This window comes from Rhinolophus sinicus, chromosome 15 (assembly GCF_057876585.1).
Source record: "Rhinolophus sinicus isolate RSI-liver-muscle chromosome 15, RSI-T2T, whole genome shotgun sequence".
Lineage (NCBI taxonomy): Eukaryota > Metazoa > Chordata > Mammalia > Chiroptera > Rhinolophidae > Rhinolophus > Rhinolophus sinicus.
Window position 1 is genome coordinate 132,143,729 of NC_142515.1, and position 24,229 is coordinate 132,167,957.

At 37.4% G+C, this 24,229-nt stretch overlaps 1 long non-coding RNA gene across 3 annotated transcripts in view; it reads right to left on the reverse strand.

The window, feature by feature from the left end:
* The window catches only part of LOC141572769 (uncharacterized), a 169,063-nt gene that overhangs the window by 110,321 nt on the left and 34,513 nt on the right, over nt 1-24,229 (reverse strand). The window contains exons 1-4 of one of the 3 annotated variants that reach the window (XR_012498265.2): nt 15,397-23,052; nt 8,252-8,435; nt 6,308-6,451; nt 5,364-5,651 (exon numbers count right to left, since the gene is read on the reverse strand). This is a non-coding gene — a long non-coding RNA (uncharacterized LOC141572769). Of the gene's footprint in view, nt 1-5,363; nt 5,652-6,307; nt 6,452-8,251; nt 8,436-15,396; nt 23,053-24,229 lie in introns of those variants that run through there. The other 2 variants (XR_012498264.2, XR_012498267.2) reach the window with 2 other exon arrangements.

Sequence of the window (24,229 nt, forward strand, 5' to 3'; positions counted from 1 at the left end):
ATGGAAGATGGTTACTGTGTGTGCACTTTTACTGGACAATGAGATGGCTGCGTTGTCTCATAGTCTAAGGATGGAAAACCACTTCACTTACATAGCACAGCTTAGCAAAGTTTAGAATTACCAAAGAATACACACATTTCAGGTCAGGTCTGGGGAAACCTTCCATTTTTGCTACTGGCAATCTTCTGATAAAAAAAGGTGTCAGTTTTGTTTGAGAAAGGCAACGTCCTTTCAAACAAATGTATTTGTGACAAATTGAACTTTAAATCATATTTTAAGTCATGCTGCTTGATCATTAACCTGTCTGCGATTATACGTATGTAAGTATATATACACAACAAGCTATTATACATAACATATTTAGTAAAGATTTACGTTTCCAGGTTTAAGAAACCCTAGCTTATCACAATTGTCAGTTTTATGTTCAACAAGGCCTAAGATTTACACTAGTTCAAGGAGCAGGCTTTGTCGCACTAGCCAATAGCAGTCCATGTCAGACCAGTCCCTTTGGGGAAACCTGCGCACTTTGTCTCCTGGTCTGCGGAGCCCCTGACCCACTGTGCACTTATGGGAGAGCCGCCAGCACTGCCCAGGGATCTCTCAGAGGGCTGTCGTCAGACGTTAGCCACCTTTCCTGGTTATCACTTTCAAAACATAGCTTCTTCTTCTGGTTGGGCAGTTGTTGGAAGATCAACAATTTTCCAAATTACAGAACAATAAATGAAGAGTATGTTTTCAAAGACATTAAGAATGTTATATCTGAAAAAGATGCCAAAAACACAGCTGCAATGCAGGGTTTTTACTTGTTTTGTTTTTGTACTTATCTATTTTGTTTTCCCCTCTAGTTTGACACAATTCTTTCAGTTTCCCTTTTTTTCCCTCTCCTTACGTATTATAATTACTACTTAAATGCTACCTCTGGCAATGGCCACCAGTAGTCACTTGGCTGTCTTAGACTTCTAGATTTTTCCTCTTTGGATGCTTTTGACTGAGTTCTTTGTTTTCTTTGGATTGTGGACATCTAAGTGACTATTTTTCTAACCACTATTTTATAATAAAAAAGTATATCATGGTTAACAAATAGCAAAAACTTTAAAACGCCAAACCAAATTGCAGCCAGAAAGACAATGAAATTGAGAATGAAGGAGTAAGTGATGGAGCATCACTTGTGAGGACTTAGGATGGTGTGTGATCTCGGCAAGGGGGCCGAGACTAACCAGAAACAGAAGGAAGAAGACCTTTTCTGCTGGGAAATAAAATAAGGGGGTAATAAGTTGCGGATGCAGATTTCACGTATATGGAGTTTAGGAGGGCCTGCCTAATGGTGGCTGAGAGGTAGGCATTGAGCTTGTCTTCTGAGAACCTGGGCAATTTGATGAAAATGGAAAAAAGTTGAAAACAATTGATAACAAAATGGAGAAAATGCCGAGGAGGACGACTGTGAGGTGGGCCCAGGAGCCTGGTGACCGAGACCCAAGGCTCTGCAGTCTCACGGCATAATGAGCTCACTGTGTGTTTCCTGCGGTCCTGGCAGCACGGATGCTCACTGACAGTCACACTGTTAAAAGGTATTATAAGAAACACTTAGAAAGAGAAGCGAAAGATCAATCTGTAACTTGGCAGATGTTTGCTCCTGAAATTGAGAATCATACTTAAGCTCATTTCATAGAAAATAAAGCTGAAATTAAAACTAATCTGTCATATAATATTGTTAATTTATCCTAAAATATCATTGCCTTTTTCAACAGTGACAGATCTACCTGGAGATATAAACTTTTCCATAAGAAGAACTCATGAGTAATTTTTTTATTATGGTTTATCAGATGACACAACACACACACAAAGAATATTAACTAAAATAATGAAGTGTCTTTAGATTATAATTTGACCATCAATAAATTTGGCCATCCATAAATGTTCTTCAATTGGATATTTCTTTCATTAATAACATGTAAGTCTAAGGATGTTCAACTTAGAGTGTCAAATTATAAGTCCCAAATTTACATTTCATTTTTGCTGCAATCTTAGGAAGAAACAGATGCAGGAAAATAATACTTTGATATAGGCAAATCAATGACTGGACAAGCAGAAAGTGCCCTCCCCACAGCCCCTCACAGCCCCCCACAGCTGGATCCAGCACAGGGACCTAACAGAGGTGCTGAAAAGTGGTACCCAGAGCAGCCTTACAAAATGGAGAGCCAACATGAAAGAAGTTGCTCTGAACATGATGCCAATAGGTAAAAGAGGAAGACCTGGGCTCTTAACTATGAAACAGCAATGACACCTATTAATAAATAAAATCTGGGCCAATGAGCATCTGAAACACATTCCGCTTAGAAAAGCTAGAGCAGATGTTGGAGGAAAGCTGGCCACAGGGAAGAGAGAAGAAAAGGATGGGATCAGACATGAGGAGAGAGGAAACAAATTTCTCCTCCTGGGTCAATGGGCAATTTTTTTAAAAAGTGAGACCATAAATGTTACCCTCTTCCTCAACATTTATTAAATCAGAGAACAAAGGATTTGGATATTAACAAGCCCTGCAGATGACTTTTAAGTTCACTAACACTTCAGAAACAGAGATGTGAATGAATGGATCATTAGCCATCCATCCAGACTGTTTCTTTCAAATAACAATGATCTCAGTCACAATTTTGACATATACTAAAAAGAAACCAATTCATTGCGACATTATCATGTGACTGCCTTATATCCTGATAGATAGTTGTGTTACTGACTGAAGATAAACTCTTATGCTTTAATGTAAAGATGCAATAATAACATTCTGTTTTAAAAATCTGGGTACCTGACAAAAAGCTGATTCTGATAGAAAAGCATCCTATTCTTACATTAAATATTACTTGGGCTACTAGTATGAATTTTGTCTGTTTTTCTATTGTGTTTACAACTGGTTCTATGATGTGAACTTGATTTTATTTTTAGTTGGTAAATGGTTTCCTATTATTTCTATTCATTTTTTATTGGATTCATTTGAATTTTTGTTGTACAATATCAGTATCTGTAGAAGCAGAAAGGGAGAGAGAGAGAGAGAGAGAGAGAGAGAGAGAGAGAGAGAGAGAGAGAGAGAGAGAGAAACCGAGAGCCATTGCTTCCTTTTCCCAATATTAGTATTACTTCCTTCTCATATATGGTTACATGGCACTAGCAAAAATCAAGTAGTGAAAGGGGCTTTTTGTTTCATGACTGCAGAAAAATAGCCTCTTTCCTTAGGCTCCCATAAAACAAAGTAGAGGTATTTTAAAGTACAAAATTAGTGAACTTGAAGACATACTTATAGAATCTATCCAAAATGAGGATAGCAATTAAAAAAAAAAAATCAAAGGTAAGAAAAGAGGGAAAAAGCATCAGTGACTCATGAGATGAAATCTAAGAACCTTGCATATGTGTAACTGGAGTCCCTGAAAGAGGGGTGTGGGGTTTAGGAAAACTACTGGAAAAAATTACAATCAAAATAATTCCAAATTAGGTGAAAAATATAAATGCACAAACTCAAAAAAACTCATCAAAATCATGTTCAAAATCATGAAGAAAACTGCATCAGGACATGTAACAATCAAATTGCTCTAAAATTGACTTTAAAAAGCTTAGAAGGAGAGAAAAAATACATTATATATAAATGGGAACAAAGATAAGGATGTCAGCAGAATTATTCTTCAAAGCAATGAAGGTGATAAGAGAGGAGGGTAAAGTACTGAAAGAAAAGAAACCTGTCAATCCAGAATTCTGTACTCTGAAAATATCTTTCAACACAAAGGCAAATTGAAAACTTTTAGGACATACAACATGAAAAGAATTCATCTCCAGCAGACTGTCACTACAAGGAATGTTAAGAGAAATCCCCCACACAGAAAAAAAATGATATGAGGTAGATAATATAGAGCTAAACAAATGAAGAGGAATAAAATTGTATTGGAACATAAACACACACACACACACACACACACACACTCGCTGCCACACAATTGAAAGCACCTCATGGTGAATAAGGAAGCATTCCTGCTCCTGTAGCTCTCTTTCATCCCTCACATGAAACAGTTGACAATAGCCGGTCAACTGGAGGAAGTGCATTATTAAAAAATTATTAATAAATCAAAAGGAACCAGCACAGAATCAAGTAAATGATTTAAAAAGATAAAGGAACAATGCAATCAAATAGATGGTGAAGGACACCTTCCAAGAAATATAAGAGTAAAGCAATTAAAAGTCACCATAAAAATACACTATTTTAACATTGAAGAATTGATTTAAATATTAGCTATAAGAACACAGTCAAGATAGGATGGGTGACTAGATCAGATAAAATATTAGCTGGCAGAACTCAGAAAAGAAAGTAAAGAGAAAATAAAATCATCATTGAGATGGCAAGTTTTCTAGAAAAAAAGTAGAATGGGTGAATGGACGTTGCAATAAAACATACTAAGGCATAAAAGGAAACAAATACAGAATCTAAAGGAAATTGTGAAAAAAGAATATAGAAAAAATAATAACTATAGAGGACAAATAAAGTTAGTGAATAAATAATTGCAAATAATCTTAATTTATAATGGATTTATAGTTAAATAATCACAACAAAATTAATCTGAAAAGCATTAGTATCGAGAATTCTAATGATCTATGATAAGATTTATTTTTTCACCCGGACATATAGGGTGTATCTTGTTTTTCACTGTATGAAATGTTTAGTTTATATGATTTTTAATCCACCAGTTCTTAAATCCGTATGCCCCCTCTGTGTATACAGGTGTGTGGCTAGCGGGCAACATCAAGGATGCCAGCCAGTCGTCCCTTTGATGGATTGCCTGCCACACTTTCCTGATGGGTCTTCTTCACACTGAGTGGTCAGCCTGCATCTGGCACAGCTGACCCATGCATCTCAGCTCCCTTCATGACAGGTCCCTGCTGCCACCATGAAAAAGGTCTGTGTTGGTATGAATTCATCATTATGACAGCAAGACCCCTGCACTGTCCATTCTCCATTAGGACAATAACCAGACTTCCTCCCTTCCCACCAGTCCCGGACTGTGTTACTCTCTCGTGGAACAAGAGGAGTTTTTTAGACACTGCTTCCATCAGGACAAAGTAGAACATTAGAAATTATTTCCAGATACTGGACTTGAGGGAATCCCTATTAAGTATCATTGCTATTTATTTGTCTTTGGAAACGAGTTTATCAAACTGACAACTAATTTTGTGGGTAACAAGTGCTGACAATGCCGCACTGGCCATATGTAATGTTTTCTGTTGATAATAATTTTTCATGTCCTGTGAGGAAAACTCATAAAGACATGAAGACACCACACTCCGTTACTTTACTAATGGTTAAACAACGCAGAACTCTGACTCACTCAGTGGCTCGATGCAGCACAGCTCAGAGATTGTATTATCTTGTCATTCAGGCAGCCGAGAAGCAGTGGTCAGGCAGGCACTGAGGCACGGGTCCGGCCTGCTTTCCCACTAATCCTTTTCCAATAGTCTCGTGAGCAAGTTCTTTCATTGACATGCTCTGAGAATCAGAGACAGAGCTCTCAGCCGGAAGACACACATGCCCACTCTCCGGAAAGGATGCAACTGTTTTGCCTTTCCGGACCTCCAGCCTTGTTTCCCTCCAATGTTTGCAGCAGGCAACGTGGGAGCTAAGGAGGCAAAGGACTACATTTTATAAAACAGCAATTCTCAGGCAATTAAATATTGTTTCACAATAACAGTGATACGCAGGGATGAACACATGTCTCTTATTGCTGAAATGGATGTGGTCTTGAATAGAGACATGTACACGGGCCACGCTGAGAGTTCAGATTTGAAAATGGGGGTTATGCAGACCATTGTTATGGTAATATACAATTTTCAGTGTTCCTGTGATTTTAATTACAAGAGTTAAATGTTCTGTAATTTTGTAATACAGAACAATGTTGTAATTTTGTAATACAATGAAGTGGCAAAGTTCAAAAGCTACCCTTTGTATAAATGCATAAAACACCTCAAGAATGATTTGTTTCAGCAAAGAGATCTCGGACATGGAATGAAGACACTAAACTGAGCCACAAGACAGATGTCAATTGCTGGCTACTTATATTGACGTGAAGACTCCCATTTAATTTTAAAGCTCTGTAATAAAACATTTTTCATTGAAATGCCATTGTGTGTATGATGTCATATCATTTATCCAGAAAGATAAGTATTTTTAGATCATGAAAATGGACTCTGTGTTAGTTTCCGAGGGCTTTGTGTAACGTAGTGCTTGCTCCCATCAGTCAGGAAGCTTGTCGTCACGTACGCTTTAAGGACTCACTTGTATCAACTTCACTGCTTCTTGCAAGAACGGACATTTTGTGTGACTCATATTCTCTCCTCAGTTTGAGGGGCATGTCATCCTGAAAGGGGCAGAGGCCAAGCAGAATCTCGGCGGAAGGTCTTCCCGCAGGGCACGCACAATCTGTAAATGAGAGTGGTGGGGTCTGATGGTCTTGTCTGAATAATCACATGATTTTATAGAGCATTGTACCGTAAAAGCTCAGCTGTATCATCATTGTGGTGATGTGACTGGTGGTGCTATATGTGTACGTGAACCATGGCGTTTCAGAAGAACAATTTTCATGGAATTCTTCTTGCCAGTGCAGGTAAGTGTGGTAGCTCTTTCCGTTTATGAAGAATTATAAAGTTTGAGTGTAAAATGTATGTGGGCAATGCAGTTTTTAATTCACATGATAAATGTTTCTTCTATCAACAGCACTGTTCGTCAGATTAAATGTCACCTACTGCATGTGCTCAGAATATATTTTGATTTACTAAATGTATGCGATGAAAAACATACTGCAAACACCATAAGTGATGAAAAATGCACTTTACATAAGCTAGACTACTAAGAGCAACTACATGCTTCATTCATGTAACAGCTTATACATAAGTTTGTCTTTTGTTATTTTATTGATAAACCCTCAGTCTTCCAGTGGATTCATCTGTAACCGTATAGACATTAAAAAAAAAAAACAAAGAAAACAGTAGTAAAAGAAAATCATACAAGAGTAAAACTAGAGTGTTCTGACATATAAAACATTAACTGCCCCTACAGCGAAAATCGTTATTTTATACCAGTAACGCTAGCATTGCATGGCCTCTGGTCAGAATATGCTCCAACGGTCTGTTTTGGTTTGGTTTTCTTTGCTTTAAAGGAAAGTTTCTTTAAAAAGTTCATTAATTTTAAGTGCCGTTTAAACAATAATGGATATTATTTTTCCTTCCAAACCTTACACACACACACACACACACACACACACACACACACATGCATATATATGTGTATATATGTACATATATGCACATATATGTATATATCTATACGTATATACACATATATACGTATACATGTCGTCTTTTATTATCGGTATATATTGAGTATTACAATTTTAATACATTTTGTTCCTTTCTTAAAATGTGTATACTTTTTTTGGCACCCTCTGTATATACAGAAAATATTGTATATACCGATAACAAAAGATGAATACAAGTCATGTGTGCACATATACATTTTTGGGCACCCTGGTATACATGTATTTTTCTGTCCAGACACGAGAAGCAGCACACTTACACGCTGTCATTGTCTGTTTGGTGTCCTTAACCCTTCCCGGATGCACATTTAGCTTACTCATCCAAGTTCCAGTGTTTATACTCAGGGTGGATACTTACCATTGAGTCAGATATTTGATCTAGATGTGGTAACATTTAGTAAACTAATATAAAATATTTCTCTCTTGACTCATTAATTATAATATCTCTCCTCTAATCAAGATAATAAGTAATCAATGAAATAGTAAGAATGTGTCCAGAGTCAAATTTATCACGCCCTGCCCTCTCAGATTTTTAATATATTTTTACTTTTTACAAAAAGTAGACATACCAGTATAATTAATCTCTCTCCTTTGTAAAAATATCTTCTGGTCTTATTTTAAATTATGCAATGGATTTAGAGTCTCAGTTGTATTAAGGTGAGATGTTTACTCCATTAGAATAAAGAAAATGATAAATATATTTTACAATTTAAAAAAGTATTTGTCACTAATATGGTACGTATGGCGCATACATATGTGTGTACTCTAAAGAAGCATTTTTTTTTGTACATTTACTTTCTAATATTGTTAGTGCTATGCAAAAACTTGAATATTAGCTCCCTTTCTCTATCTATTCTAATGATAACAAAACTTAAACCAATGGAACATGTGGGGGACATGTGATTTACCTGTAGGATTATATTTCCCTATGATCCATTAATTTAATCCCAGATCCTGCAGAAGTCCTATCTACGCAAGAAGGGGAGTCATATGCTTCTTGTAAGTTAGTGTTTTGCCACTTAGATAGCCTCTTTTAAAGTTCAGCACGGATGAAAGTGTGCATTTCCACAGAGGTAAAAAGGAGTCTTCTCTCTGTTAAGGAACAAGAATAGAATCCATTTATTCTCTGAGGTGAGGTCATGCCCGTCATTTTATTAGTTATTGTGAGTTGGTGGCATGTTTCACCTGTGATGACACGGCTATTCCTCACCTTGAGTTAGTGGCTTCTGAGTTCCTCGCATATGACTGCCATTGGGTCCTAGTCGACTGACTAAATTGCACTGAACTTTGATTGTTAATGAAAGGCATTAACTTAACCGGTATTTGCGGGTGTAACTACTTAGTGAACCGCCATCCCTGTTTGTTTTGGGTGTCTGTGAGAGGATGGACTGTCACCACGGAAGAGAGGTCACTGCTGCTTTTCAATATTAACTGAAAGTATTAATGTGTCCCACATGCCAGTGTTGTTACTCATGTGGTCTGATCTGCTTCCCAACACTACGTCTCCACTCTGCTCCTCTCAGACCCAATGGGGCAAAAAACAAAGTCAGTGACAACCCTACCCCCCACCTCCCTCCAGAGGATCTTGGAACTGAAACATAATTAGGAAACATGAAAAAATGTGGGGAAATGTTTCAAAACATGCATATAGGAAACATATTACAGTAAAAACAAGTAAATGGCAACTGAAAAGAAGAGTAGAAGAACAAAAAACAGTCAAGGAAATCTTTTTAAAAGTTATGCTTATGGTGACAATTATTAGTAACTGTATTGTCGAATATATCAAAGGATACTTTCTGCCTAAATTCAAGGCATATTGTGATACAGTCAAGTTTTTCTTTTGTTCACAAACTAAGGTTAATTTCATTTGTTAAAATCCTGTTATCCAATGTTCAATATGTTGCTCCATTTTACTGAGAAATTTTAATTAAAAATGATCCTACAAATGTACTTCAAGCTCAAGTCTTTCCGCTGTCTGATGCAGCCTGATCAAGAGGATTAAATTACAACTTCGCGTTGTAGCCATGTAAATCCAGCTTCAAAAACATCTGAGGGATTCTGAATCTACCATTTGAGTGAATTAGAGTGTGTTCAGTAATTGCCGGGTATCAGGCAGTTTATAAAAAAAGACCAGAGTATGTAATGCTGTGCAGTACTAGACCCCGTCCTGACATTCTGTTACCTGTGGAGGACGTGTTATCCAAGTTGGCAGCCAGAGTAACCACGAGCAAGGCTATATGCTGTTAATGGAATGCCTCTGATTTGACAATGCTGATGACAACCAATCTGCCCAAAAGGCTGACCACAGTTTCCAGTGAAGAAGGTGGGAAAACGGAGACTGTCGTGGTAGCTGCAGTGACTTCTGACACTCGCAGGCCTTAGAGTAAACCCCACAGGTAAGGTCCCAGTCTGTACTCAGACTGCCCTCGCTCCACACACCACCTACCAGCCTAAGCCATCTGTCCTTCTGACTAATTGGCTCCAAACCTGGGGCATCCCACGAGCCGTTCAGATACAACAACTCACTAGAAAGGCTCACAGAACTCAGGAACATGCCATAGTTAGGATTACAATTTTATTACAGCAAGAAGTATACAAACCAGGGCCAGCAAAAGGAAGAGACACACGTGGAAAGGTGCAGGAGAACCCAAACTGCAAGCTTCCATGTCATCTCTTTGGAGTCAGGACGTGCCGCCTCCCAGGAAGGTAACCAAGCTTCAGTTTCATTTCCTAAGTAGGGTTGATTGAATCATGGGCTGTATGGTTCCATCTCAATCTCCAGCTCCCATTCCGTCCCTGGAGATCAGGCTCATATCACCTGGCTCACAGCCCCAAGCTTCTAATCACAGGCTTGGTCTTTCTGCAGGGCCAACCCCCATCCTGAGTCATCTTGATGGCACAAATCATCTAGGGACCGCCTATGAGTCATGTCATTAGCATAAACTCAGATGTACTCTGAAGGTCCCACCAGGAATAACAGACAAGAGGCTCCCATCAGTCTACTGAGCACAAGGATTTAGAGTTTCCCTCCCAGGAAGCAGGGACACAAGTCAGCGCAATTCTTTGTTCTGCAATAGTTACAGAGCAAACCCAGGCCTGCTCTCACTAAGGCAATGCATGATGGGTCTGGCTAGATTAGCTCATTTAAGTGAAAAATGATACAGAGATGTACTTTGTTTCTATGGTCATGTCAAATTATTTCATAATAATAGTTGCATTGTATTTGACAGAAACATAAGGTAAGTTACAGTATAACTGTATATATCCATTTTCAAAATATCCAACACACTATAATTACTTTCAAGAAATGAAACTTACTTCAACAGTTTTAGAACTTTTCCTAGGGTCACTGACTCTCCAAATTAGAGGTTTCTGGGTTTTGTTTTGTTTTCCTTTCAGTTATGCTTATCTCCAAAATATTGTGTTTAACATGTTGTAGGCTTGTAAGAGTAGGTGATTTTTATGCCTGGCATTCTTTATGAAACTACTAACAGTTAAAAAAAGATAAAACAAACATACAAAACTAGAAAAAAGTAGGAACCTTTACTTGCAGAAAAAGAGATGTATCTTTTGGAGGGCATAGAAGAAAAATGTTTTCATACAAAAGCAATCTTAAGAAAACAGCAATCTCTAAAAATCAAGGACATGCTCCATAAATCATTCTAGTTCATATTTTCATCTATTTTAAAAAAGAAAAACCTGACTAAAAATAAAATGCCTTGTGATGTGGAAATGCTCAATTATGACTTGGGCTTTGAAATAGCACAGACACTTGTAAATGATGTTCAGAATTTTTATCTTAAATTATATTTCAAATTGCATAGGTAACAGTCATAGAAAATTATTTTAGAAATGAGTATTCACTGCGTGTGAAGTATTACAGGTTATTATGGAATATCACCCTCTGTATTGGTCAGGATTCTCGACGAAACCGGAACACTCTTGCCCCTTTCTGGATAATGTGCCCTTCGAACTGATGAAAGAATATCCAGGAAATAAAATATCCATCCCTATGAGAAGCAGTAAAGTTTATACAAGGACAAGCACATCCTATGGCGTGCATATGTGATGACAAACCACTCCTGAACAGGATGGAGGGGGAGAGGACAGCACCACTGGGGAAAGATGCAGAGTGGGCAGTGCAGGTGAGCTACCAACACTGCCTGATGCTCAGAATGTGTCTGGCTTGCTGAGAAAAAGTAAATGCCAGGTTGGAGCAATTGCACATTAAATTAATCATTCGAGATGGCTAGGAGATGGACTATCTCATATATCTACTTGTTCAAGTTTTGTAAGCCCCTAAATAGCACTTTTAAGGAGAGCAATTAATTTTTTTCTTCATTAACTTTAATTATGCTCAGAGGCCTGGAAATCGTGGCACAATTTCAGAAAACAAGCCTGCTTACTAAGTGGGTTTTCCCAAGTTCTCACAAATCACAGTGACACAAGAAACATCAGTGTGTGTCTCAGTAAGAAGGAAAGTAAAGATAAAGTATGTTAGTTTAAGGTTATAATCAAGTTTTTAAAAAGTGAAGCACAGGAAGTATAATAACTGATTTCATACCATCCTGCTATTCTTAATAGATAATTCATGTAATGAGAAGTTAGGTACAGAGATTTTCTTTAAAAAATCACCGGGATCATAGCTGTAATTGATCACGTGGGGTGTATGACTCATTTCAGCGAGGGAGAACCCTCATGTGGCTTAACGTTTTAGAAGAAAAAGAAATACTGTAAAGGCAGTGCTTGAAATTGTTTTAATTATTTGTTTTCAACAGATACTCACTGATCATCTCTGTGCCTTTTGCCTGCTTAGAGTCTTTCGGGCACACAGGAATAAGAAAAGTCCCCCATCCTCATGGACTCGGTGTCTGCAAATAGGCACTAAAGAAACAAGCAGACAAAAGAACACAAACCTGACAGTGGTGAGAGCTGTGCTGCCCGAACAACACAACCAGTGTCATAAACAGTGTTAGATTAACAACCGGCACGCTGCTGTGGGAGACATTTGGGAACATATATATGTATTCTCAAGTTTCATTGACACTGAAGCATTGCAACTTGTCTATTTGTGATTATGTGACACTAAAAATAATTTAAAATTACAATCTGAATACTCACTTATGCCATAATACCAAAATAATATTCATACCAGCTACTTAAAGTCCATACATGGAAGGACCTACAAACGGTATTCTAAAAGTCGATGATGTAACAGGGAAAAATGGTGACAGAAAACTACAGAGATACACTTGGACTGAGCAGGACTTTGTGATTCCTAAGCAGTGCTGCTGTCTGAGGAGTAGAAGGCAGAAGTAAGGGACTAGAGGTCGAACTGGAGGAAGAAAATGTCTAAACACTGTAAGCGATCTTGTTCGAGGCAAAGGTCATGAGAACAGATCTGCTCATAATCCTACCAGTTGGACATGCCCTAAACTGAAGAAGGAAAGGACTTATTTCTCAGGTATGTTCATTAAGAAATGGAGAAATATTCTGTAGTGAGAATGATAAAAGAAAAACTGAGTCACCTTCTATTACAGACATTTTATAGAATTTCATTAACATTATATTGTTTTTTTAAAAAAATCTATAAAATGATCATAATTAAATCCACCATTTGTTCTCTGTTTTACATAGGGCAATTCACCAATGTTTGAATTTTGACTTTTTTAATTGAAGTAGTTAATGGGATAACAATATGTGAAATATGCCTTGACCCTGTTTATTAGATTGTTTTCTACCTTGACAACAGACACAAGGTAATAAACAGAGTAAAGGTATTATAACTGAATATACACAAAACTTCCCAAAGATCCAACTCTGGAAACCATACAGGATCCCCCCCCCACCCCGATTTCTATTAGAACAGAGTGCCCCCTATGGCACATGCATCTTTAGTAAACGTACTCATCTTCATGAGAGCTCTGTGACTCTGCCCTCTGTCCACATGGCTTTCAAAGCCTCTGAGATTCACCTTAACCATAAGGGGCTGAATCTGCCTGCCTTTAGGGTGTGTTTAGATTTACAGAGTGGCACCAGCATGGACTCTGGAGCCCAAATGCCTGGAGCTGAATCCCAGCTGCTCAATGTCACGGTCTTGTCCTTAGGTTGTAAAAGATTGGACTTGTGGCTTTACAAACACTGGTGTTGTAAAGCAATTGAACTCTGCTCTAATTGGGGTATAGTGCCACAAAGCTTTTGGATGGGTCAGCCAATGTGTCTAATCAATCACCAGGCTTATTCTCTGCATTTAAATGCAGGATGAGGGCAAGAATAGCAAGGTTTCACTCCTTCGTATGTTGTTGCTGATTGTTTGCTGCTGTCCAGATTCCTTTAGAATCTTTAGAAAGAGCAAAACTGCTCATAAAACAGATAAACCAAATGTTTTATTTATGAAATGTAAGAATACATTTCATTACAGACAACTCTACAGCACAAGGGTAGTCTGCATTATCTAACCATCTTTTGATACTTTTTAAAAGAGAACAAATGATCATTGGTCTTACCTAAACTAACCTCATAAAATTCATCTAGTCGGTTGAAAAAGTAGCAAATCAGAAATGTAACATATTTGGCTACCTTTATCCCCAGTGTTAAAAGGACAGCTAATATCAAATTACACAGGCTCACCTGCATGCATCACAGGGCAGCAAATCCAGTCTTCCTGGGAGCCCTATTTCAGCACGACCATCACAGGGTGGTGCTAAGTAAGGCAATGTGAGCTTCTAGAGACACATTTCTGAGCTGCTAGTCAGTTATTTACAGCCCCAAAGAGAACAAAGACACTTGTTTAAATACACACAGTATTTACGGAAGCGCTAGCTATCACTGCTGCTAAAAGAAGTAAAGCAATGAGTATGTCTGTGTTATAAAACCAAGGTGAAACTTGCCTTTCTAAATTGGGAGAATCTTGACTTTTCTGGGAACTTGTCTTTAAAAGAAACCCAAAATTACTATTGAGAAGTTAATTAACTCAGATAACAATGGTTTTTTTCATTTAGAAAATGAATAACATTAATATACACTTAGTTTTGAAGTATCCTTATTCAGATGTTTTCAGGATTTGTCTTAATTTGTTGTACCAACAATAGAAGTCAAGTAGTCGCATTTTTTTTACATGTAATGACATTTGCTGATTCTAACCTAAATTAACAACCTAAGTTCTCAAAAAATAATATATAAATTGACTCCAAAATTGTTTACGTAAAATAGAGTTACATGAAGAATATTTTTAATATTACACTCTAAAAGAGAAAAATTGGGAAATGGCTTATTTACCAAGCTTGAAGTACCATTTCTACACATAATATTGGAGGTTATGTGGGTGGGTTCTCAAGTCATACCTGTCGGTTCAAATTATGATTCTGCCATTTCTGTTCAATTATTTTGGACAATATATTGAAACTTTTCCAGTTTTGCTTTCTCCTTCCACACATGGAAAGAATACCAGAATCCACTTTACAGAGGCATTTATGGGTGTGAGCAATTTTTTAGGAAACACACAGCACAGTAACTTGCATCACACAGGAAGCAATACATGAATGGTAGTAAGGCAGCCAGTGATGCCATCTTTCCTTAAAACTTATTATAAAAATATTTCAATGTATACAAAAGACTTACTTAAAATGCAGGACAGTTTAGAATGGGGAATATTAATAAACATGACTACAAACTTTTAAATGCATGACAAATATCAAATGAGCAAAATAAGGAACCAAATGAAATAATGTGCATCGGAGACAAAAACTTAGTAATTCTAGTATAAAAGTGGCACCTAAAAATAGAAGACGCAGGGTACTCAGCCTAAAGAAAGTGGGCTAGAACTATGAACAGAACAAATGGCTCTTTAACCACATGAAAAGATGCTAAACCTCTCTCATAATGAGAGAAATTAAAATTAAGATAATATTTCACACCCATCATATTGGCAAAAACAACAAAAAAGCCATTATTTGGCAAAGCTATGGGGAATTCTCACATCACAGGAATAAAAATTCATACAATCTCTATAATGGAGAATGAGACAAGAACTAAAACATTGCGATCTACTTACTCTTTGGCTTAATGATCCCATTCCAGGAGTCCATCCCAAAGGTCCATGGGCAAAAATGTGGAAACTGGTATGTATAACACGTCTGGTGACAGTGAAAGCCAGAAAGCAAAGTAAGTGGCCATCCGTGGGGGGGGGCATCCATGGGGGCTGGCTGAGTGAACAAGGATTCATCAGGGACACAGCACGCCAAGAGCCGTAACAAAGCAAAGGTGATCTCAGGTGTTGCTGGGACTTTTATGACATGGTCTTCAGCGTATATATGCTAGTCACCGAACAAAGCAAAGGGAATTAAAGAGTTCATACACTCAATCCTACATGAAAGGAGATGGTAACACAAATCGTGCATGTGTGTATGTATGCTTGTGTATGTACACACGTGTGATGCGTTTCATATCATGTGGTATAGTCTGATATGAATGACACAATATGCCAAAATTTAAAAGTAAAGGTTATAATGCTTAACATTTGCATAAAAGAACGAGCACAGCATGTCATCTCTGCACTGGCTCTATTTTGCGGCTGTGGGATTCTCTTTGTCCAGGCATATTCTGGCAGTCGAAGGCTGATGTTCATAATTTTAAGTTACTTTTCTTAATCAGGCACTTACTGTGAAAGGTTTTGTCTGACGTAGATGGGACGGTCAGCTGGGTTCTGTGTCTGTTTTAGAAAAGCAGATATAGTTCCCGGTCCTTCGATGACAATGCTACAGAACTTACAACACAGAGCTTCCTCCAATCACTGCTTATAGGACATTTTCCATTTGCTCCCAAGAAAATGATTCTCCTCCGAAACTATAACCCAATGTGTTTCTGCTTTTCCATCCCAGCCAAATTGAAGATTGTTATAAGTGGTTGTTTTCTCCAAGAGGAAAAAGAAAGGCTTTGACCAGCTCCCCTGGACAGTCCATGGGCAACTGAAGGTCACCTCATTCACCAAGTGGACCATTATCTGATTTTGATGCAGTGTGGACAGTATCTGCTGGTGACAAACTAGAGTCAAATCAAAATTCCTTTTTCCTTCTTAAGTTCTTTTTGGATGACACCGGTATTTTTTCTGACTTAAAGAACAACGTGATTTACTCAGGATTCTAGTTTCAAGTCCAAACTGTATATGACTGCTAGTGAACACTGTCAGATGTTACTTCTTTGTAACATCTTTTGTGTACAAACTATAGACCAAATTTTCTCAACAAACCAAATTCAGCAGCATATGAAAAAAGATTATCTATCACTACCAAGTAGGATTTATCCCAGGAATGCAAGGGTATTTCAACATAAGAAAAATCAGCCAATGCATATACCAAATCTGTAAAATGAAGAAAAATAATAACCACAGATCATCTCAATTGATGCACAAAACCGCCAAATCCAACACCCTTTGGTGAGAAAAACACTCAGAAAACCATGAATGCAGAGGTCTCCCTCAACACGTTAAAGGACATTTATGAAAACCCCAACTGCATTCTCGGTGCTAAGGACCGAAACCTTTCCCCAAGGTGAGGGCGATGGCGAGGATGCCCTCCTGTCCACTTCTAGTCGGCATTTTACTGGCATTTCTGGCCAGAGAATTAGGCAAATCATAACAAAATCATAAAATCAGATCACTACTTCATTATTGTTATATATTCTTGCCAGTGTGACGATTCTGTTCTATTTAGTTTTAATGAAACCACTCCTGTTTAGATTTTGGAAGATTTTAAAATGGAGTAACTCATATTTAAATGTCCTCACATGTATACTCAATAATAGTTATTCTTAGAAATGTATCAACAAAATAACTCAATGATTAGTTCTCCAAAAATAAATTTATTAATGCAGAATTATTTAGGTTAAATAATATTTGACTGGAAAGTTAAATGTGAACCTTTGGAAATGTAGCAGTTTTCCACACAACTGACTGTTCCATGAATGAAATTGTCATTTTCAAAGCTATCTTATTTATAAGTAGATTCTCATCAATAAAGATTGAACCTTAAATGTATCTTAATAGTATATTAGACTGATCAGGCCGCCATCACAAAATATCACTGACTTGGTGGCTTTAACAACAGAAAATTATTTCTCACAGTTCTGGAGACTATAAGTCTGAGATCGAGGTGCTGGCATGGTAGGTTTGATTCCGAGGCCTCTTGTCATGGCTTGTAGGTGGCCCCTTTCTTGCTGCGTGCTCACATGACCTCTTCTCTCCATGTCCAGGGCAGCAGGGAGCTCTGTAGTGTCTCTCCTTCCAAGGACACCTGTTGTAGCAAGTCAGAGCGCCACCCCAAGGGCCTCATTTACCTTAATTACATCCTGGAAGGTCCTATGTTCAAATACAGGTGAGGGCTTAAATGTAGGAATTTGGGGGAAGACACAACTCAGTCCATAGCAAACAGGTGTTTTTTCCCCAGGTAAAAACCCTTTCACAGCTAAATTTCAGTCATAGCATAATCAAACATATTGTTAAGCAGTTCCAGGGTTCAGAGAGAGACAATGTATATTTTATTTCAGATTTATACAATTTGGAATTATATTAAATCTCCATAAAAAATCAGCATTTTAAAATATTATAAAACATATTATTTAAAAATCATTTTAAACACAGAAAAATAAAGGCGAGACAAAGCTGCTGATGAGGTGACTACCTATGAGCAGACCACGAGCAGTTAGCTCCCTCTCACGCTCTGCAATAAAACACGCAGTGTAGACGTGATTGCATTGGAAGTTACTGGTACATCTGAATGCAAACCACCCAGCCATGAAACATGGGGCTTCCACCTGCTGTAAAAGTAAATCAGGAGGCAGGGCCAGCGCTTTGCTGGGAAAGCCATTTGCGCCCCTCAGTTCATGACTATTCATGGTGACGTTCACAGATGTCTCTGCTCACACTGTGGGCGGCTGGGTGACAGTGTTTTATTCAACATGACTTTATAGATAAAGTGAACATAGGCAACGATTTTGAGAGCATAATATAATCAAATGAATCCTGATGTGGAGATCCTGCGGGAAATTATACAGTAATCTTATCAACATAACTAATTTTCTTCTTATGAAATCGTGATTCCCACTACACTATTACAGCTACTGAAAGTACTGTTTAACATCACCATTTCCATGTTAATATCTCAGTAAATCACCCATGTAGAAAACTCAGAATGTGAGACATTCTGTTGGGAAAATGCTTTCACTTCTAAATTAGAAGTAATACAAAGTGAATGTTTTACATGTAGGTTGCTTATTGATACTAAAAATACTTTTCTTATCAGAATCAGTTTCCCTAAGATAATGCTAGCTAGCAGACGCTGGAAGATAAATGATTCAAAAAAAAAGAAAACAATCAGAAGTCAGGTGGCTTTGGCTAATCATCTGTTGGCATCAGATTCCTAACAACTATGTAAGAATTCATGTGTGGCACCTTTAGCAAAGCAGTCGTCATCTGAACACACACCCACACTTGTGTCCCACTGGGAACAGTGTAAACAGTAGGAAAACACCAGCAGCTGTTTGAGCTTCAGCAGTTCATTTATCCTAGAACCCTGTTGCCTCACTGTCACCTGGGAGTGGAGTTGCCTTGCAGTGAGGCTGTAACTAGGTGAGGACTAAAACGTGTCCAGTTCACTTTCCCACAGGTAGTATTTCTAAATGTTGGTGAGTATATTCTATTCATTGTTTTGACATTGGTTCTAAGAGAGGGAAAAAAAAGATCTATAAGTAAGTGATACTAGGAACATCTAAAAATATACAGGCTTGTGAAAATGAAAACTGAAAATGACCGATTACATATCCCTTCCTGTACTTGACTCAATAGCACATTAAAAACAATAATTGATAATTACTCATTATTGAGAGTTCCTAAACCATAACTTTTTAAAGAATCAATTGTGTGGAAAATGAAAACAACCAAAAGATGAGGGAAACTTTAGACACGGGGAATGGAATTCTTGCCTCTTTCCAATTATTTTGCCCAAGATACGAATTTAAACAATTTAAAAAATTGAAATTACAATAGACATTTTGGTTGCCTGTAAAGTATCCACTTCCCACTTTAATAACAGTCCCAGATTTTTGTTCTGTTATGTGCTGGCCACACAGCCCACGTTCTTCTAAAAAGCAGGTTTCCCCCCCATAGCCAGAGAGAGACCTGACAATAGCTCAGGATAAGCCCACTTTGCTAGTGACCTGTTCAAGGAGCCTGTCATTGAGAGAGTTGGAGCACGGCATCACCTGGACAAAGGACCGTTTCAAGATAATTCCAAGCCCAGTTCAGGCCAGTGAGATACCCAAAGTCTGTAGGGAGATCTCGCGTCTTCATTCATTTTCTATTAAGCGACTGTTACTGAACACTGCAAGAGATGATAGCCTTTTCTCTGATAATGTTATCATAAATTTATGTGACAAGCTGCAAACATTTTACTGCCAGACTAAGACCAAAAGTGCTAAGGAACGCTGGGGGCAGAGCTAGCAGGTCTGCAGGAGCTGCAGCCCCGCCTGGCTGGGCGTTGGCAGGTCACCCTGTGGCACGTCGCCTTTTTCAGTTAAACATGCCAGTTTACCCTCTTGATGTCTGAGCTGGGGTAGTTTTCTGCTACATACACTGGAAAAGATATTAGCATAAATGTAAATGCATATTCATTTGGAAGACAAGAAGAATTTAAAATATTTGAATTAGTCTACATTTTCATAAAAATAATTCTCCATATATGTTGTCAGAGGCCTATTCTTCAAAAACAAAAATATTTCAAAATACAAAAATACTCTGACTCTCTTTCTTAGACTGCAAGAAACATTAAAAATAAGCATCTTACTTAAAATCTGTTTGTAATCTTCCCTGAAGAAAATAACATGTTGCAATTACTCACTTGAGATTTTTTTTGAGTTCTAGGGTAAAGTAGCCAATATATAATTTAGTTGTCTCTTAAATGCAACAAGAAAATGCTGGATATTTTATAATCAGTCAAATTTCCTCTGGAGTTGAATATCTTTTTAAATAAAACTTCCTATCATTTTAGATGTTGCATATTTTAGACTTTGTTAAAAAAAGTAAAATACCCTAAAAGTAACATATTGTTTTTTTCCTGATTAGAAATGTTGCCTCAAAGCATTCTAACATGGTGAAGCTAAAATCCGCAGCATGATATTCCCTCTTATTTGGTTCAATGTCAGTACCATCTCGTGGGCGGGGCCTGCCGAGATGGACAGGAGCAGAGATGGACAGGCGGGCCTGGAAGCCCGCTGCACAAGCTGTATGGCTAAGGTCAGCCAAAAGCAGAAGACAATCTCCAATCAAAAACTGAACAGCAGAAATTACAAACGGAGAGAAAAGGTATATTTAGATGATGCCTCATAGATAAACTAGGAATTTGCTATCTTTTTTTCAAAAATCTCTAAAACTTCCTTAGTTTTTCACTATGAGCCATCAAAATGTAATCAACAAAGGATGAAAACTACTCAGCCTATATTCGAACTAAGTTAACTTGAACTATAAAGCAATTTGGAGCCAAACTGCAATTTATATTTTTAAAATTTGAAAATAATAGGTTGAGACATTTCTTTTTCTGGTAATTGGCTCATCATTTAGTTTTAGAGATACATCTAGGTCCCTCATTTCTATTTCAGTTTTCTTGGTAATTCCTAATATTTTTAAAATATTAAAGCACTTAGACTTTGATCTTTATTTTTAGATGGAAAAAAGTATTCTATTTTATTTTGTTTAGTTGGTTTGGATATTCTACTTGATGTCACTAGAATTTAGAGGTTTTGCATCTTTCTATGAAATCATAGTGTTTGTTTTAGTTAAGTTGGAGACACGCATTTTAAAACTACATAACATAATCGATGTATGAGAGCACCATATATTTTATTCCTTATCCATGTAAATAATTGCTTATAAAGTTTAACATTTACTTACTTTGTAATTTGATTTTTTTTGGAAAATGCTAACTGTCCAATTGCTCAGTTGATTAATGGACTGAAAATATGTGCCTGGAAAAGCAAAAGCTGAGGCAATCAGGTCAGTTTGATAGAAGATTCCTGTGAGAGTTCAGAGTTCGGGTCTAGATTACAGTGAAGACGATTTATAGTTTTAAGAATTTTCATGTAAGTAGTAATATAATAACTAGAACACCAGTGAACTGGAATCTTCCATGACTAGAATACAGGTTGAGTAAAGTTTTCATTATCTATAAACATTCCTAGTCAATAATATACCTAGTGCCTTCCAACAGAATGTTTTTGTAATAGAACTATTCTGAACGGTTCGATCTGGGAGCTACTGGCCTCATGTTGCACGTGAGCTCCTGAAAGATAGATATTGAAGACGTGAGCTTTGCGTTTTCCTTAATTTGTAAATACAATTTTTTGAGACAATAGTATATGCATGTGGAGTTGTAAGAAATAAAATTGAAAGTGTCCGTATCTTCTACCCCGTTTCTCCCAATGGTCACGTCTTGTAAAATTACAGTACAATATTACACACAGGATGCTGACTTGGATACAGTCAAGATCCAGCACATTCCAGCACACAGGACCCCTCACATGGCGGCACTCTTACCCCCACACCCTCTTCCTCACCTCCCACCCCTGCAGAACCCTCTACACCACTGATCTGTTCTCTGTTGAAAATTGTGTTGCTTCCAGAATGATATACAAATGGAATCACACATCACGCAGCCTTTCTCCCCCATAGCATCATTTATTTTTTTATTAAATGTATTGGGGTGACGTTGGTTAGTAAAATTATGTAGGTTTCAAGTGTACAATTCTATGCAGCCTTTTGAGGTCACTTTTCAACTACCGTACTTCAGAGGAGCTTCACACAAGCTGCTGGGTAGCCCGAGGTCCTTTTTCTATCGTGGGGTATGTGGTGTTTATCCCATGGTTGCATCCCTCTAGTTTGTCTTACCAGCCACTCACTGAAGGGCTGTTTCCAGGTTGTAGATCTCACTAATGAGACTGCTATAAATACCTGTGTATAGGTGTCTGTGTGAATATATCCCACTTTCATTTCTGTGGAATAAGCGTCCAGGAGAGCAGTTGCTGGGTCTGTGGTAATGCTGCGTTTAGTTTCTGTTGAAGGGCTGCCAAGCGATTTTCCACTCGCACTGGCAGCATATGAGTGATTTCGTGTCTCCAGGTTCTGTCCCACATTTGGCCTTGTCTCTGTTCTTTAACCCGCAGGAATTGTGGGCAGTACTCTCCCATGAGGCATCCCCTTGCTTTTCCCTGACGGCTGCTGACACAGAACATTGCTTCCTGTTGTATCTGCCATCTGTGGATTGTCCAAGAAGCCTGCTCATGGAGTTCGTGAATTTTCTAACTAGATTGTTTGTTGTCCCCCTACTAAGTTTTGAGCATTCTTCACGTGTTCTTGGAACTGGTCTTTATCAGTTTATGGCTTGGTAATATTTAGTCTGAAATTGGAGTTTTTGCCCTTTTCATATAGACTGCCACAGAGCAAAATCTTTTCATTGTGACAGGCAGACTTAGCCGTTTTAATTTTTATGGATTATGCTTTTGATTCAACTCTAAGAACAATTTGCATAGCCCTGAATCTTTTTTGTATAAATTGTATAGTTTATATTTACATTTAAGTCTATTATTCACTCTGAGTTAATTTTTCAGACTACTGAGATTTAAAGGTTATTTTGTGCCTAAAAGTGTCCATTGGTCCAACTGAAAAGGCTATTTTTCTTCTATTGATTATATATATATATATATAATCCAAAAATGTATACACATGACTTGTATTCATCTTTTTTTATTGGTATATATTGAGTATTACAATTTTAATAGAACTCCTTTCTTAAAATGTGTATACATTTTTTTGGTACCCTCTCTCTCTATGTAAAATCAGTTGAGTGTAGTTGAGTGGGCCAAGTTCTAGGTTTTTAAATGTTTCCTTGCTCTGTACTTCTTTACCAATACCACACATTCCTGACTACTGTAGCTATATAGTAAGCCTTAACACTGGGATGAGATTTCCCCACCCTTTTCTTATTATCCACATGGATTTAGCTATTCTAGGCCACGTGCCCATGCAAAAATTCGTAGTGATATTTTGTTAGGAATTTCATTAAATCTAAAGATCAATTTAGGGAGAATTGACATCTTTACTGTGTTGAGCTTTCCAACCCATGTATGTAGGATGTCTCTTCATTTGTTCTTTCTCATTTCATTTCCTTTATCACAATTATGTAGTTATCAGCATATGTGTCCCATTCATATTTTGTTAAGTGTATGTGTATGTATTTCATTTTTTTGGAGACATTTTATGTAATACAATTTTATTCCTGCATGTTCATTGTTAGTATATAGAAATGTGATTGATTTCTGTGTGTTGATCTTTAGTGGGAACTCATTTTTTAGTTCTAGTTTTTTGTAGATTCTATTATGGAGAAAATCATGACTTCTGCAAATAGGGAACTATCTTCCTCTTTAATCTATATGCCTTTCTTTTTCTTTCCCCATTTCACTGTCTAGACCTTCTAGCACTATGTTGAATAAAACGGGTGAGATCAGACATCCTTGACATTTTCCATATTTTATGAGAAAAGCATATATTCTAGCATATTTAAGTATACTATTAACTGAAGGTTTTTGTGAATGTCATGTATTAATGCCCCCTCCTAGTCCTAATTTTTATGATTTTTGTTTAAATCATGAATGAGGTTGGATGTCAAATGATGTTTCTATTTTACCTGATATAATCGCACACGTTTTCTCCTGTAGCTTGCTGATATAGTGGGTTATTTTGATTTTAAAATATTCTAACAGCCTTGTGTACCTGGCATAAATCCTATCTGGTCATGGTGTATCATTTGTTTTATGTTGCTGAATTCTATTTGATAGTATTTGTA